The 15061-nt window shown below is 37.6% G+C and overlaps 1 protein-coding gene across 1 annotated transcript in view; it reads right to left on the bottom strand.

Annotated features, from left to right (window-relative positions):
- l(3)80Fg (dnaJ homolog subfamily C member 16 l(3)80Fg) overlaps positions 1-15061 on the bottom strand; it is a 507034-nt gene that overhangs the window by 199723 nt on the left and 292250 nt on the right. The window lies entirely within an intron of this gene.

Below are 15061 nucleotides of genomic sequence, written 5' to 3'. Positions count from 1 at the left end.
TATTTCACTGATGGTTGACGAAATTCACCTGAAACCGTATTTAGATTACACAGGTGGTAACATATTAGGTACTGCCTATAACTCCAAAAATGCAGCTGCTAGTGCTCAAGTGTTCATGGTGCAAAGTTTACTGTCCTCCTATAAAGATGTTGTCCACATTCTTCCTGTGGAAATATAAATGGGGAAGAACTATTTACATTTATCAAACAGACAGTTTCTGGTTTGCAGTCAATAGGTTTCCAAGTAATGTGTTGTAACTGATAACAATTCAATCAATAGAAGGGCAATGCCATTCTTTGCTATCCCTCCCCGATTACCTTATTGTTTATAAGCATCCTTGTGATGAAACTCGACGCCTTTATTATGAGTTGGATTCTGTTCACATCCTGAAGTGCATTCAAAACAATTGGCTAAATCAGAACGATCCTGATCAACAATTATGTATCCCTCATTTGAAACTTTTCCTGAAGACACATCTCATCTATAAAACATTTATCTATAAAAAAGCTGCATGACATTGAGAGGACCCAGATAATTAAATATGGCAGTAAATTTACTTTGAAGTCTCTGTTCCCAACAAACCTTGAACGTCAAAATGTGAAACTTGTGCTTAATGTCTTCAACGAGGTTTATTACCTCTGGAGCCAGATCATTGTATTGCAAGTTTTCAGTCTACTACTGATTTCATAAGATTAATTTGTACATGGTGGCAAATTGTAAACATATGCTCACCTTGCAGAGAAGTTTGCTTTAAGGATAAGTTTCAGAAACCACTTTCAAATCCAGATGATGAAAATTTTAAATTTTAGAACATTTTCTGCCTTGGCTAGAGTTTTGGAAAGACTTCAATCAATCAATCAATCAATCAATCAATCAATCAATCAATCAATCAATCAATCAATACTAATCTGCATTTTGGACAGTCGCCCAGGTGGCAGATTCCCTATCTGTTGTTTTCCTACCCTTTTCTTAAATGATTTCAATGAGATTGGAAATTTATTGAACATCTCCCTTGGTAAGTTATTCCAATCCCTAACTCCCCTTCCTATAAATGAATATTTGCCCCAATTTGTTCTCTTGAATTCCAACTTTACCTTCATATTGTGATCATTCCTACTTTTAAAGACGCCACTCAAACTTGTTTGTCTACTATTGTCATTCCACGCCATCTCTCCGCTGACATCTCGGAACATACCACTTATTTAGTTTACAAAAGGAGTATATTTATTGTCCCACCTATTCAATACAATTAGTACCACGTTAAGTGGTTAAGTAAACATAGAAAATCTAAATTTTATGGCGACATGTTTCACCCTTCTTTTATTGGGCATCATCTGCCATATTAGTTTAATCTTAAAACAAAGATTGTTTAGAGGACATTGACATTTATAATTTGTAAAAATTGAACTGTGATTTCTTATGGTATTAACATTACGGAATAATAGTTATAAAATATGATGTTGGGACATGACATATACAACACATGTTAAAATCATTGTCAACAAATTTAAAATCTTGTCTGAAACTACTCTTCCATAATGTTAATATCGTAAAAAATCACAGTTCACTTTTTACAAATTATAAATGGCAATGTCCTCTAAACAATGTTTGTTTTAAGATTAAACTAATATGGCTGATGATGCCCAATAAAAGAAGGGCAAAACATGTCCCCATTAAATTTAGATTTTCAATGTTTACTTGACCACATAACGTGGTACTAACTGTATTGAATAGGTGGGACAATAAATATACTCCTTTTGTAAACTAAGTGAAATCGCTGTATTCAACACGGAACAAAAATGAGAGTGATGGTTTGTAACATACCACTTAGTCAAGCAGCTCGTCTTCTTTCTCCCATTTCTTCCCAGCCCAAACTTTGCAACATTTTTGTAATACTACTCTTTTGTCGGAAATCACCCAGAACAAATCGAGCTGCTTTTCTTTGGATTTTTTCCAGTTCTTAAAACAAGTAATGCTGGTGAGGGTCCCATTCACTGGAACCATACTCTAGTTGCGGTCTTACCAGAGACTTATATGCCCTCTCCTTTACTTCCTTACTACAACCCCTAAACACCCTCAACCCTGTGCAGAGATCTGTATCCTCTATTTACCATCCTATTTATGTGATTACCCCAAAGAAAATCTTTCCTTATATTAACACCCAGATACTCACAATGATCCCCAAAAGGACTTTCACCCCATCAACGCAGTAATTAAAATTGAGAGGACTTTTCCTATTTGTAAAACTCACAACCTGACTTTTAACCCTGTTTATCAACATATCATTGCCTACTGTCCATCACACAAAATTATCAAGGTCATTTTGCAGTTGCTGACAATCTTGTAACTTATTTATTACTCTATACAGAATAACATCATCCGCAAAAAGCTTTACCTCTGATTTCACTCCTTTACTCACATCATTTATATATATAAGAAAATAGAAAGATCCAATAATACTGCTTTGAGGAATTCCCCTCTTAAGTATTACAGGGTCAGATAAAGCTTTGCATAGTCTATTCTCTGAGATCTTTTTTCTATAAAAATAGCAACCCATCAGTCACTCTTTTGTCTAGCCTAACTGCACTCATTTTTTCCAGTAGTCTTCCATGATCCACCCTATCAAATGCTTTAGACAGGTCAATTGCGATACAGTCCATTTGACCTCCTCAGTCCAAGATATCTGCTATATCTTGCTGGAATCCTACAAGTTGAGCTTCAGTGGAATAACCTTTCCTAAACCCGAACTGCATTTTATCGAACGAGTCATTAATTTTGCAAACATGTCTAATATGATCAGAAAGAATGCTTTCCCAAAGCTAACATGCAATGCATGTCAAACTTACTGGCCTGTAATTTTCAGCTTTATGTCTATCACCCTTTCCTTTATACACAGGGGCTACTATAGCAACTCTCCATTCATTCGGTATATAGCTCCTTCAACCAAACAATAATCAAATAAGTACTTCAGATATGGTACTATATCCCAACCCATTATCTTAAGTATATCCCCAGAAATCTTATCAATTCCAGCCGCTTTTCTAGTTTTCAACTTTTGTATCTTACTGTAAATATCATTGTTATCATATGTAAATTCTACAAAAATAAGTGATATAGATTTGGATTCATTACAAAATTATTGTGAAAGAGATATAACCCTACCAACACCATCGAATCTTGAGTATTTTACGAATATTGGTGAGGAGCAGCTTTCATCTGTTCAGGATCACCTGCCTGTTTTCACATATTTGTCAGGATACTGTGCTAGAGCAGTTCTTAGAAAACTGAAGTGTGAAACTTGTAAAACATACTTTGGAAAGAAGAATTCCATTACATTGCCATCCGTGACTATTACTGATCAGCAAAATCTTCCTCATCTTGCTTGTATTCCTCACTTCCATTGGCAGCTCCTTCAATGACATTGATTGACACACCAAAGTCATGTTAGGAGAAAGAAACATGGCTCTAATATCTTTGTCTCGTAACTGTTCCGCATCAGAATGGGACGAGGTACTGGCAGGATTTTTGAATTGAGAAACTTTTCTACCAAAGGAACAAACTTCTTATAAAACCTGCCCTCAAAAATAGTTTGCTTCCTCCAAGCATCTGACTGATTCCTGTACCAAACTGGCAGACAACAGAAGGTGTCAATCCTATTAGTGGACATATTTAACACCCAAGGATTTTTCAATTTGCCAATGAACGTTAGTCTAAGCTTTATGGCTGCCTGTTGCATTTCTGTATGCCATGATTGTAACTCTCTTCTTACTTCTTTTATGGTGAGGGGCTGATTATTCTCCTCTGGATGCAAGTGTTTTCGAAGGCAGCATTAAAAAATTCAGACCAGACTCAACACAGTTGTAAATTTGAACCCCAGATAGACCCTAATTAGTCTGTAGAAATTTTCCTTGAATTTATTATCATTTTCAATGTCAGTGCTTCTTCCACCTTTGAGCCAGCCAAAACTAACAGTAAATCCAGGCTCCCCTTCTGGAAATTACTTATAAAAAGAGCCCTGAAATGGCTGTTCCTTCACTTCCCAAAACACAGATAAAGCACCTCATGCATTTTCTTTTTTTTTGCCACATCTCATATTTCTCATTTCATTTAAACTATCAGTACATGCTCTCTTACACACCAAGACTTGATTACAAACCTTTTCCTTTTCCACCCTATTATAGCAGTTCATCCGACATTGAAATCTATGGCATTGTTATTATCACTTTCCTCTTTAGCCACTCTCTGAGGGGCATCCAATTTCATTTCCAGTATCATATTAATTTGTTTTCTTTTCTTCTTGTTCGACATTTTCAACTGAACTGACAACACAATACAACACTTGTAAGCCTGGATCTAAACTGAGAAACTATACTGACAATGAACTCAAAGTTTAGCTTACAATAAGGAACAGTTATCTGTCAAGCTTGCTAATGGCTAACAAGAATATAAAGGAATGTGAGTGTTGATTGACAGGAATATTTGAAGACCTCAAAAGCAGAAGTAACTGCAGGTTCACTTCGCATTTACTTCAATTATCTGAAAACATCATTAGCAGACAATAATAATTCCAGTGATTTTATTCTTCTTCTTCTTCTTCTTCTTCTTCTTCTTCTATTATTATTATTATTATTATTATTATTATTATTATTATTATTATTATCAACAAATGCATTGCAAATGGGAAATATCCCAGAGGCAATGGTCACTTACAGTAATGTAATAATAAAGTAAAGTTAACATAACATGATTCCAACTTCAAGAAACTTCAATTCTGACAAGACCAACTTATGTGATGATCTAGGCATGAAAAAAGTTTATTCAAGCGTGGTATCAAAGTATGTTGGACATGTAAAAGACTCACCAAAATAGAGCACATCAGTTATGTTCTGGGGATCAACATCAAGACATACTCTACCTCCTTATGTTGTACATAAGGCTGAACAAATGTGGCAGTCTTGGAGAGAAGGACCAAACAACACCAGGTATAACAGAAGTCAGTCTGGCTTATTTGATGTAACATATTTCATGATTAGTTTAAAATGTATTTATCCCAAACGCAAAGAAGCTTGGTGGAAGAATTGCTATCATATGGAATAAATTTTCCAGTCATTCTTCACCCCAAAGTATTAACCCCTCAAGTTGGCAATTTAATCCCGAGCTGCTCACTTCCCAGGTGGTACTTAAATTGATGCTCAACACAGGTTTAGACACTGTCAAGTTAAAGAATTCATAATGTTATATTTACACAACAAAATAAAATTAAAATTTTAGGACTACTTACCACGATGTTTTTCAGTAATATATGTGATGATTGCAATTCAGGGTTGTCCATAACCACCCAGAATATTTATAAAAATTTAGCATTTTGGTAAGTTCTGCTTTTGGTATTTGTTTCAGGTATGTTTACAAAACAAGCAAGATATATTTTCACTGGGGATGTAGGCAGTCTGAATATTTTCATGTATAATTTCCAGGAAAGACTGAAATTTAAAAAGCCTTTTAGGCCCCTGTGTAGAACTGTCAACAAAATGTAAATATTGCAAGACGAGTTCAAACCTGTTCTTGCCATTGTTTTGGGGAATATAGAGGGTTCTAAAAATCCATCCCTGGTGAAATAGTTCTTCAGAGTGGATTCCTTCATTATCCCCATCAACATTACAAGCTCCAAGAACATACAAATTTCCTCCCCTATCGCTGGCTCCTACTTCCTAGCATGCGACCTTCATTTCAAGGGGACACTAAGTATACATTCTACCACTGCCTCACGAACAATTAAGTCAATCAATTTGTCATTAAAAAACTGCAGAAAAGCATCTAAAACTGACTCAAAATACTTTTTTTGTACTTAGTGAAAAGGATCTTTTGTGTGCTCGTGACAAAATCTACCTCTCCCCACAACCAAAGAACAGCAGACGTAGTTATTATACAGCTGAAGCTGTTTCTTCTTCATGCACCATCTGCCACTTCTGCAGTAACCTCTTGCTGTGCATATTCACAGTCCATATCACTACCAAAAATATTGGTTCCTGATACATCACTCCCACTACTGTCATCAATCAAACCAATATTCTCTGCACCTGTAAGAGAATGAGATGGGCCGGCCAATCTTCAACGACTGAGTAGCCTTTAGCCTGTGAAGCAAAAATTACCTGAGAAACATTTGCTTTCAGTACTTCCCCTTTATAAGTAGCAAGAATTTTAAGTTAAGCATTCTTGAGATCTTGAGAAGGCAGGAAAAGACATGATACCTTCTAAAGCAACTTCCTTGAAACTCAATAGAGTGTGTTTCATGTTCTATCACTGAGTGATATAAGTCAAAAGCAATAAAGAGCAATTTCATATTAGTTCTAATTATGAAACAGAGTAGGCAGGAAAGTACACAACTTCATGATTCATAAGGTGAAAAAAGATCCTGCAAAGCAGCAGTGATGCGTGTGTAATAGTTGTTCTAACTTCCACCTGTACCGGCCATACGAGATATGTTGAACCAGCTAGAGTTGTTAAAAGTGGCTAAACTGTCTTTATATGACTTCCCAGAAATGCAACTCATTTGTGTCAGCCGCTAGATGTGTCATTCTACAGTTCAATGAAGAGATACTGGGAGCAGATCCTAGACACTTAGAAGAAAGTTTAAAGGAAGAGTTTGCGATCAATCACAAAGGAGAGTTTTCCCAAACTGTTCTAGGATCTCTGTGAGAGAGTGTGTAACATGAAGCATAGCAATAATGAGCCATTATCACAAAATTTCATGGCTGCCTCAAGAAATGTGGAATTGTGCCCTTTAATTCTGAGGCAGTAATTGGGTGCTTGCCTGAGGATCCCTCTAAATATACAGATTTTACCTTCTGTATCAAATTGTTGTACAAATCTTAAAAACCATGCAATATGGAGTTCTGGTACTGGTGATTCTAGTGGTGCCCATACCCAAGCGGCAGAAGAAAGAAAATGTTATACCAGAACAAGAGATAACTTGGAAATACACTCAGAATCTGTTTCTGAAAACCCTAAATCTACCACAAAAAAGAACATCAACAAAGGACACAAAAGGAAATGTACAGGAGAAAGTAGCACTTCTTCAGATGCAGGATATTTCAACAGTTCAAACATTTTGTACATGAACAGCTCAGAGTATGACTACAGTGAGGAAATCAACACAGATTAGTATCACAAGGACGGACTCAAAAAGAAGAATACAAGTGAAAAAAATTTTACTAACCCAAATTCATTAAAACAGTGTGGAGACATATGGAAATGTGGATGTACAGAAAAGAAATTGTGTACGTGAAGGCACATGATTAATTGTTAATGTACCAACAACAAAATAAAACAAATGTCAATCATGCATTGCTCAAACTGAAAACAGTTGCAACTCTAGCAACGAATCAGATGGTAGCTGAAACGTGTACACAGATGTGTGTTGGGCCTTAATTTTCTTGTAAAATGAGTGGAAATAAGTATGGTTTGAACAACAAGCATTTACAAAACAGTATACAGTGTAGAGTTCATTCTATATGGTATCATTTGGGATGCATTTCAGTGGATAGTGATAATCATAATCATCATCATCAATGTCCCACTCCAGTCGCCCAGGTGTGATTTGGATAGTGATAATATAAATAGTAATACATGGAACTGTAAATACTGTGTGGATGAGGCATCAGACAACATTTTGGATGCTACAGACGGCAAATGTTCAGGACGTGACAATTTCTGCTTGGACTGATTAAATAGAACAGTCATAATCAAGGTAATGGAAGAAGATTTAAAAGCTGCACAAATTGAAATTGTTTAACTGCAGGCAATTAATGATAATCTTACACAACAGGTTAGTGAACTTCATAGGGAGGCTGAATTTAGGCCTAAGTTGAGCAGTAAAATTAGACCTATGACTCTAGCAACAGTGAACTCAAATCAGGTGAAACTTTTGAATAGTTTTGGAGTCCTTAATGAAACAGAAAGGGAGCACTGCATTTCAGAGGAGAAAGAAGACAAAACTGGGATGATCACGACGACGACTTCGACAGCAAAAGGATGGAAATCAACGTCACTGAAGGAGCCACCAATGGAAGTGAGGAATACAAGCAAGATGAGGAAGATCTTGCTGATCAGTAATAGTCATGGAATTCTTCTTTCCAAATTAGGCCTAGGTAACGAAGTGCCAAGTATTATTAAATCGAATGCACCCTTATGGGAAATTTTGAAAAACAATGAAAATATGACAGAAAACTTTGAAGAGAAAGATGTACTGAAGATAATGGCGAGAACAAAATGATGTAGGCATAAATGAAAATGTAACTGCTGAGAACTGGACCATGCCGTAAGCCATTTGCTAAAATTAACACACAAAACCAATGTAACGTTGCATGCTATACCACACAACATGATATATCTAAATTAAATGACGATATTCAGCGAACAAACATACATATGATAAGATTAGTTAATGCATCTATAATGGTAAACAGAGAAAGAATAACAATCATTTTAATCATTAATCATTTTACAAGACATAGTCTTCACATGAATAGGCATAGAAGAAATCAAGTATGTCACAGGGTAGGGAAACTGATTGACAATTTGAGTATGCTGCTGAGAATAAGAGAGAATAATAATCAGAAAAGGGCAAACCACCACTGCTAGATAGGTAGGTGATCAAATTTAAAGATAACCCCATGGGTAAAACATTTTTAACGGAAAGGTAAAAACATCTAAGGATGTAGATAATTATTTATCAATTTATTAGCAACTCAAGGGGCATAACAATAGTAAAGGAGTATAGTTTAAATTATCTTGATGATCACTGGGATAATCAAGAAAATTCTAGCATAGCAAAGGGACAACAGGATCTTGATCATAGTAAATTATTGCAAACTGTTGGGGATAATATTATTCAAGAAAAGAAATCACTTTCAATTCTTCATATTAACATACAATCTATATGAAATAAGTCATATGAGAGAAATTTTTCTTGAAAAATTTCCTTGTGATGTTCTGTGTGTTAATGAACACTGGCTCAGAGAACAGGAAGTCAGTTTATATGTACCATCAGTATATGAATCAGTGACAAGTTATTGTAGAAGAATTTTTTTTTTCTAAAAACAACCTCAGTATACATTATACTGCATTAAATCTTGATAGAGTTTGTGAAGAAAAACCATTTGAGGCAGCAGGTATCATGTTTATAATATGAAATTGAAAATTATTTCTTTATGTCGTACTCCTAATTCAGATATTAATATTTTCACACAATGTAGAGGGACAAAATTACAAAAAACCAAACTTTTTCTTGTCTCCATTTCTTCCTTCCCAAACTGTAGGCAAGTAATTGGGGATAATGAATTTCAACCCTGGTGATGACATGTAAACAGCTATGGCTAGAAATAATGCTCCATATCTCCCCTTTCTGGATGAGGCTGTCTGGCTTACTGCTAGTTGTGTTTTAGCAGTGAACTTCGCCGGTTGCTAACATAGTATTAGTGGACAACAGAGAATATCTGATGTATGGAAAAGAAACTTACAAGTATGCAACTTCATATTAATTTAATTGAAACATAACTATTTTCATCACTATTTCATGCCAAAGACTTAAATTGTGTAATGTGAATAGCACGTGGAATTCTAACTTTACAACATTTACATACAGTTATAAAAATGTATCTGAACATTCCTGAATGCACTATGGTGCCATAATATAGTGCAATTCATGAATATTAAAGCCATTGTCTCAGTACGTGCACTTCCCTGCACTTTCCTTAGAAAAGTAACTCTATTTGCAGTGGCGCATGCTCCACTGCGACCCGTAATAACACACTGTGAGCTGTGTGAAGGGTTGTGGGACAAGAAACAGATTGGAAATGATCAAGTGAATGATGCATTATCAAAGATGAACATTTAGGAGTGCTCTTCAGATATTTTACAGTACCTCAAATTGAAGGAGTCAGGGCAAAAGAGTGCCAAGCAACATTTTTTTAGAAACCAAGAAGTCGGTGCCATCTATTGATGATTACGATAAGCTATCAGTTAATACTGGAAACTGGCAAAAGAGTGTCAAGCATCATTTTTTGAGAAACCGAGCTGTCAGTGCCATCTATTGACAATTACAATAAGCTATCAGTTAATACTGGAAACTTGCATAGAAACGCACTCGGGGGTTCTGTATGTGACTTTCATCTTGTTGCCCATGGGAGTATCTCAACATCATGCAGACAGTTCATAGACACACATGCCGTGTGTCGACGGGCATTGTCCTGTTGAAAAATGGCACCATGATACTGTCACATGAGAGGTAACACATGAGAAAGCAAGATGTCCGTGATGTATCACTGCTGTCAAAGTTACCTCAATCACTACTAGCTGTAACCTGAAGTCATACCCGATGGCTCTCCACACCATGATGCCAGGAGTAACACCACTGTGCCTCTCCAAATCATTGGAAGAATGGGACCTCTCCCCAGGCCGCTGCCATAATCACAGGTGCTGATAACGCTGTCTCACACAAATATGCGGCATCTCCATGTCCTTCACAGTGATCACTCAACGTCTGGTGCCCTTCACGCCTCTTATATAACCTATCCGGCCTGGTAACAACACTAAACACGAACATCACTAATGCACTCTGGTGGCCATTCTACCTGTCCCACAGAATTGCAACCCTAATCATTTACATATTCGCCAATGGTGTGTACGTGTACAAAGTTACATTGTCATCTAATCATTTCTTCTGAGTGCATCAATTATTTTGTCAGACAGTGAATAATAATAATAATAATAATAATAATAATAATAATAATAATAATAATAATAATAATAATAATAATAATAATAATAATGGTATTATTTGTCATGGACACCAGCGATCACATGGCGCTCAGGAGACCTGTCTGTGCACACTCTGTTTTGACTCTGCAGGCAGTAACTGTGCTGAGGTTAGAGGTAAACAGTGTTTCCAACATTCATTCTAGGGTGCAACCATGCCCCACCAACGAGTACGTGCTCCTGTTGAACAACTGCAGCCACTTGAAAGGGGTCACATTGTTGGCCTGCGGGAAGCTGGATGGTCATATTGACGGATTGCAGCACATGTTGGGCACAATGTATCAGTGGTGTCTCACTGCTTTATTTATTTATTTATTTATTTATTTATTCCTTTTTTTCAGTGGCGAAGTTAGGGCTCGAGGCCCTCTCTTCCACTTTCAGCAGTGGTCTGTAGAATATCCCACACCCGTAGACCAGACTCCGGACATCCGCGTAGTACAGATACACGTCAAGGTTGACTCATTGTGCGAGCAGTGGTGGCCAACCGAACATTATCAAGGAATGAAATCCAGTCACATGTTGCGCCTGCTGTGTCACCAAAGACCATTGTGAACCGTCAGGTTGCAGCAGGATTATGATCATGTGTGCCTCTGGCCAGGCTACCACTGACAACATGACACTGCCAAGTATGGCTACTCTGGTGTCGTGAAAGAAATGACTGGAGAGGGAAATGGCGCTCTGATGTCTTCAGTGATGAGAGTAGGATTTGTCTGTAGACAAGTGATGGATGTACACGTGTACAACGTAGACCTAGTGTGCGGCCTATTCCAGAGGGCATTCGTCCACAACACCCAGCCCAACCCCAGGCTTCACATGGTGTGGGGGCCATACAAGTTGCGGTCAGAGTTGATGTTTTCACAGGTTAACATAACCAGTGCCCGCTACATTGCACAGGTTGTCCCCCATGCTACTGCCATTTCTTCGACAGGGAGGTTAAAATCACTTTTGATACAAGCTCCAATTTCACAACTTCCCAATTTCACATTAACCTTTGAGCTGCACACCAATGCCCCAAATATCATTATTGGAGGTGCTCACCATCAAGTTAAGGACAATAATATCTTACCTATAACTTTCTCCAGTCATCTCCTTTCTCCTACTGGAAGACAATACTCTACATATGAACGTGAAGCTTTAGTCTTAATTTTGATATTAGAACACTTTTCTCTGCTCGGCAGCTTCATGCAAACAGGTTCAAACACATATTCTGTTAGTAGCAACACACAACAACTTCCTTGGCTCGACTCCAGAAAAGTCTGTCACTCACACAATCATTGCTGGCATTCCAAAGAATCTGATCTCCGATAACGCCAGCATCTTCACATCAAAATTTTTCTATGACACGTGCTTTTCTTTAGGCATAAAAAAAGGTTACCACCTCCCTATCATCCTCAAGCTAACGTAGTAGAATGATATCATCATAATTTGAAGATAGCTCTTTCTCTCTTTCACCATGATAAGCATAAATTATGGCATACTCAATTATCATCCTTAACACTTGCATTTAACTCTTCAATCACACACATCATTCCCCAGCTCATTTGTTTTTAGACCAAGGTTAAAAATCTCCCTTATCTTTACACTGGGACTTTTCCTCCCTTCTACCTGAACAACCTCTTCACTTTACAAAAAAAAAAAAAAAAAAAAAAAAAAAAAAAAAAATGTGAAAAGGTTCTCCAAAAATGTGTATGCTACCCAGAACACTTACAGAACATGATATAATCTCCATCAGGTTCCTCCTAAACTCAAAATTAGTGATTTAGTGTTGTTAAAACCCCATTCACTGAGTTCTGCCGTGGATCACATTTCTGCCATACTTTCTCTTCTGTGGAGCGGGCCTTATCGTGTCTTCACTCTCCCAGCTCCAGTCAATGCCCGTTTGCAAGAAGGTTTTTCTTTTTTCACTATTGCACAGGAAAGGGCTAGGAGTGGGAAGGAAGTGGCTGTGGCCTTATTTAAGGTACAGTCCCAGTATTTGACTGGTGTGAAAATTGGAAACCATGTTTTGCAAGAAATATCAACTCCTTTTGACATAAAGAGAGCTCATGTCTCTCAACTTAACTTATATGTGCCTTAATATCTTTCTCTCTAACAAGCATTTCCCCTCACTGTGCTTGTGTATCCATCCATTTGTGTTTCTCCCTCTTGGTCTTCTCCATCATTAAAACTGTATATTCTTGGAATCATGTGTTTAAAACACAATGTAACAGCTACTAATCACCTTCGTTGATATCCCCTACCTACCTTTCTTCACTGGAGCAATCCAAACTCCTGACCTCTACCTCTATGAATACAACATGGGGTTTATTAGAATCCTTTTCTGCTTTGCTTATTTCTTCCTTCACTTCATTATTTTCTCCATCTCTAAATGGATATCTGTGTGCTGCTATCTCCTGGTTGGTACGACCTCCGATTCTGCACCACATGTCATTTTGGAGCATCTCGTCTTCTGCTACTCTTCAAAAGTCTACCAACATCTCGGCCAATCAACAACTAACCACTAGAAAGAAGACTGAAGCACCGCATTGCAAGTAAAAAGGAAAGAAAAAATGTTCTGCTGAAACTTTTTTCTTGGCATTTTCTTGTGATGTGCAACACTTAATATTGTGTTTACCGCTATCTTTGACTTTCCTTCTACTGTCCAGCTCACACATCTACATTTCTCCATTCAAAGTAATGTCACTTGCTCCCGCAAATTACATATCGGCCACCATACTGAATGATCAGCTACTCTCTCGCCCCTTCTCTATCCCTGATGTGAATTCTCCGACTTGTTTATTTGCCTCCGATACTACATTCTAGAATGTCTTTGTGGCATATAAATACATACCACCACTTCTTATGGGCAGGTTGAACTGAGAGTATTATTGTAAGTGGATGTTCTAGCATAAAGGACTTCATCATAATAAGCTGGTTCTCTGCTCCGCAATCTTCATTTGTTTCCACCAAGTGAGAGGTAGTGAGAAATGTTTACATAAAATTTAATCTTGACTCTCTTTTCTGGGACCACTGGCTGTAGTTGCAGGAGTGACTGGCATGAAAGACGATGATTATGTTCTGGACAGTTGGAATCCACTCACCGGACAGAACCAAATAGCCTTTTATGTTAATGCAAATTACTGGAATCTTCAAGTAGTGCATTGGCACTGCTGGTGGCACCAAACAGCCTATGCAGTGGCCTCCACAGTATGCACTAGCCATGCATCTTGGTGGGTGTGCTATTTACCGACTGATGAGCCCAACTTAGCACACTGGGGGGAAACGCTGGCAACTAGGAATGAGTTAGCTGGAAAATTTATAATGTCCACCAACTCATTTGGGACAAATATTTCAGGTTCCCTATAGGAATCAACATCTATTTCATCTGATGGCCAGGCAGGCATCAATTTTTGGAAATGAGACAAAGTCTCTCATAGTGCATTGGCACTGCCGGTGGCTCCAAATAGCCTACTCAGTGGCCTCCATGGTATGCACTAGCCATGTGTCTTGGTGGGTGTGCTATTTACCAACTGATGAGCCCAACTTAGCACAGTAGAGCGAAATGCTGACAACCAGGAATGAGTTAGCTGGAAAATTTATAATGTCCAATAACGGACCTACTACATTGGTATTATAAATTTACTCATTCGGGACAAATATTTCAGGTTCCCTGTGGGAATCAACATCTATATCAATGTCTTTCCCCCCCCTTTTCCTATCAAACATAAACTTGCCCATTTCTTCTTACACTTTTGCTTTACGTCACTACGATACAGATAGGTCTTGTGGCAACGATGGGACAGGAAAGGGCTAGGAGTGAGAAGGAATCGACTGTGGCCATGATTAATGTATCGCCCCAGCATTTGCCTGCTGTGAAAATGGAATAGCATTTTCAAGGCTGACAACAGTTAGGTTAAAACCCACCATCTCCTGAATGCAGGCTTATAGCTACATTACGCAAACTGCGCTGCCATGTGCTCGATAAACCTTGCCCATTGAGATCTCCTTAAACAAAATACACAAACACGACAACACTCTGCGAGTAATGAACTCTACTTCTGTAGTTCTATCTAAAAGAGTAAATAGTAGTTCAACTCTCTAACGTTACTTCTGGAATAAAAAACTCTCGTTGTGGTTTATTTCTTTTGGACTCCTTTAGTAGACACTACTTCCAAAATAATGTACTCCAATATAATGAACACCACCCTTAGTAAAGGAAAACCTTTGTAGCCACCAAACTTCATCAGAATTTGCTAATCAAAACTCT

The sequence above is a fragment of the Anabrus simplex genome, chromosome 2 (assembly GCF_040414725.1).
Source record: "Anabrus simplex isolate iqAnaSimp1 chromosome 2, ASM4041472v1, whole genome shotgun sequence".
NCBI classification, from domain to species: domain Eukaryota; kingdom Metazoa; phylum Arthropoda; class Insecta; order Orthoptera; family Tettigoniidae; genus Anabrus; species Anabrus simplex.
The sequence above is the reverse complement of the archived record's forward strand: the minus strand, read 5'-3'. Positions and strand labels throughout refer to the sequence as shown.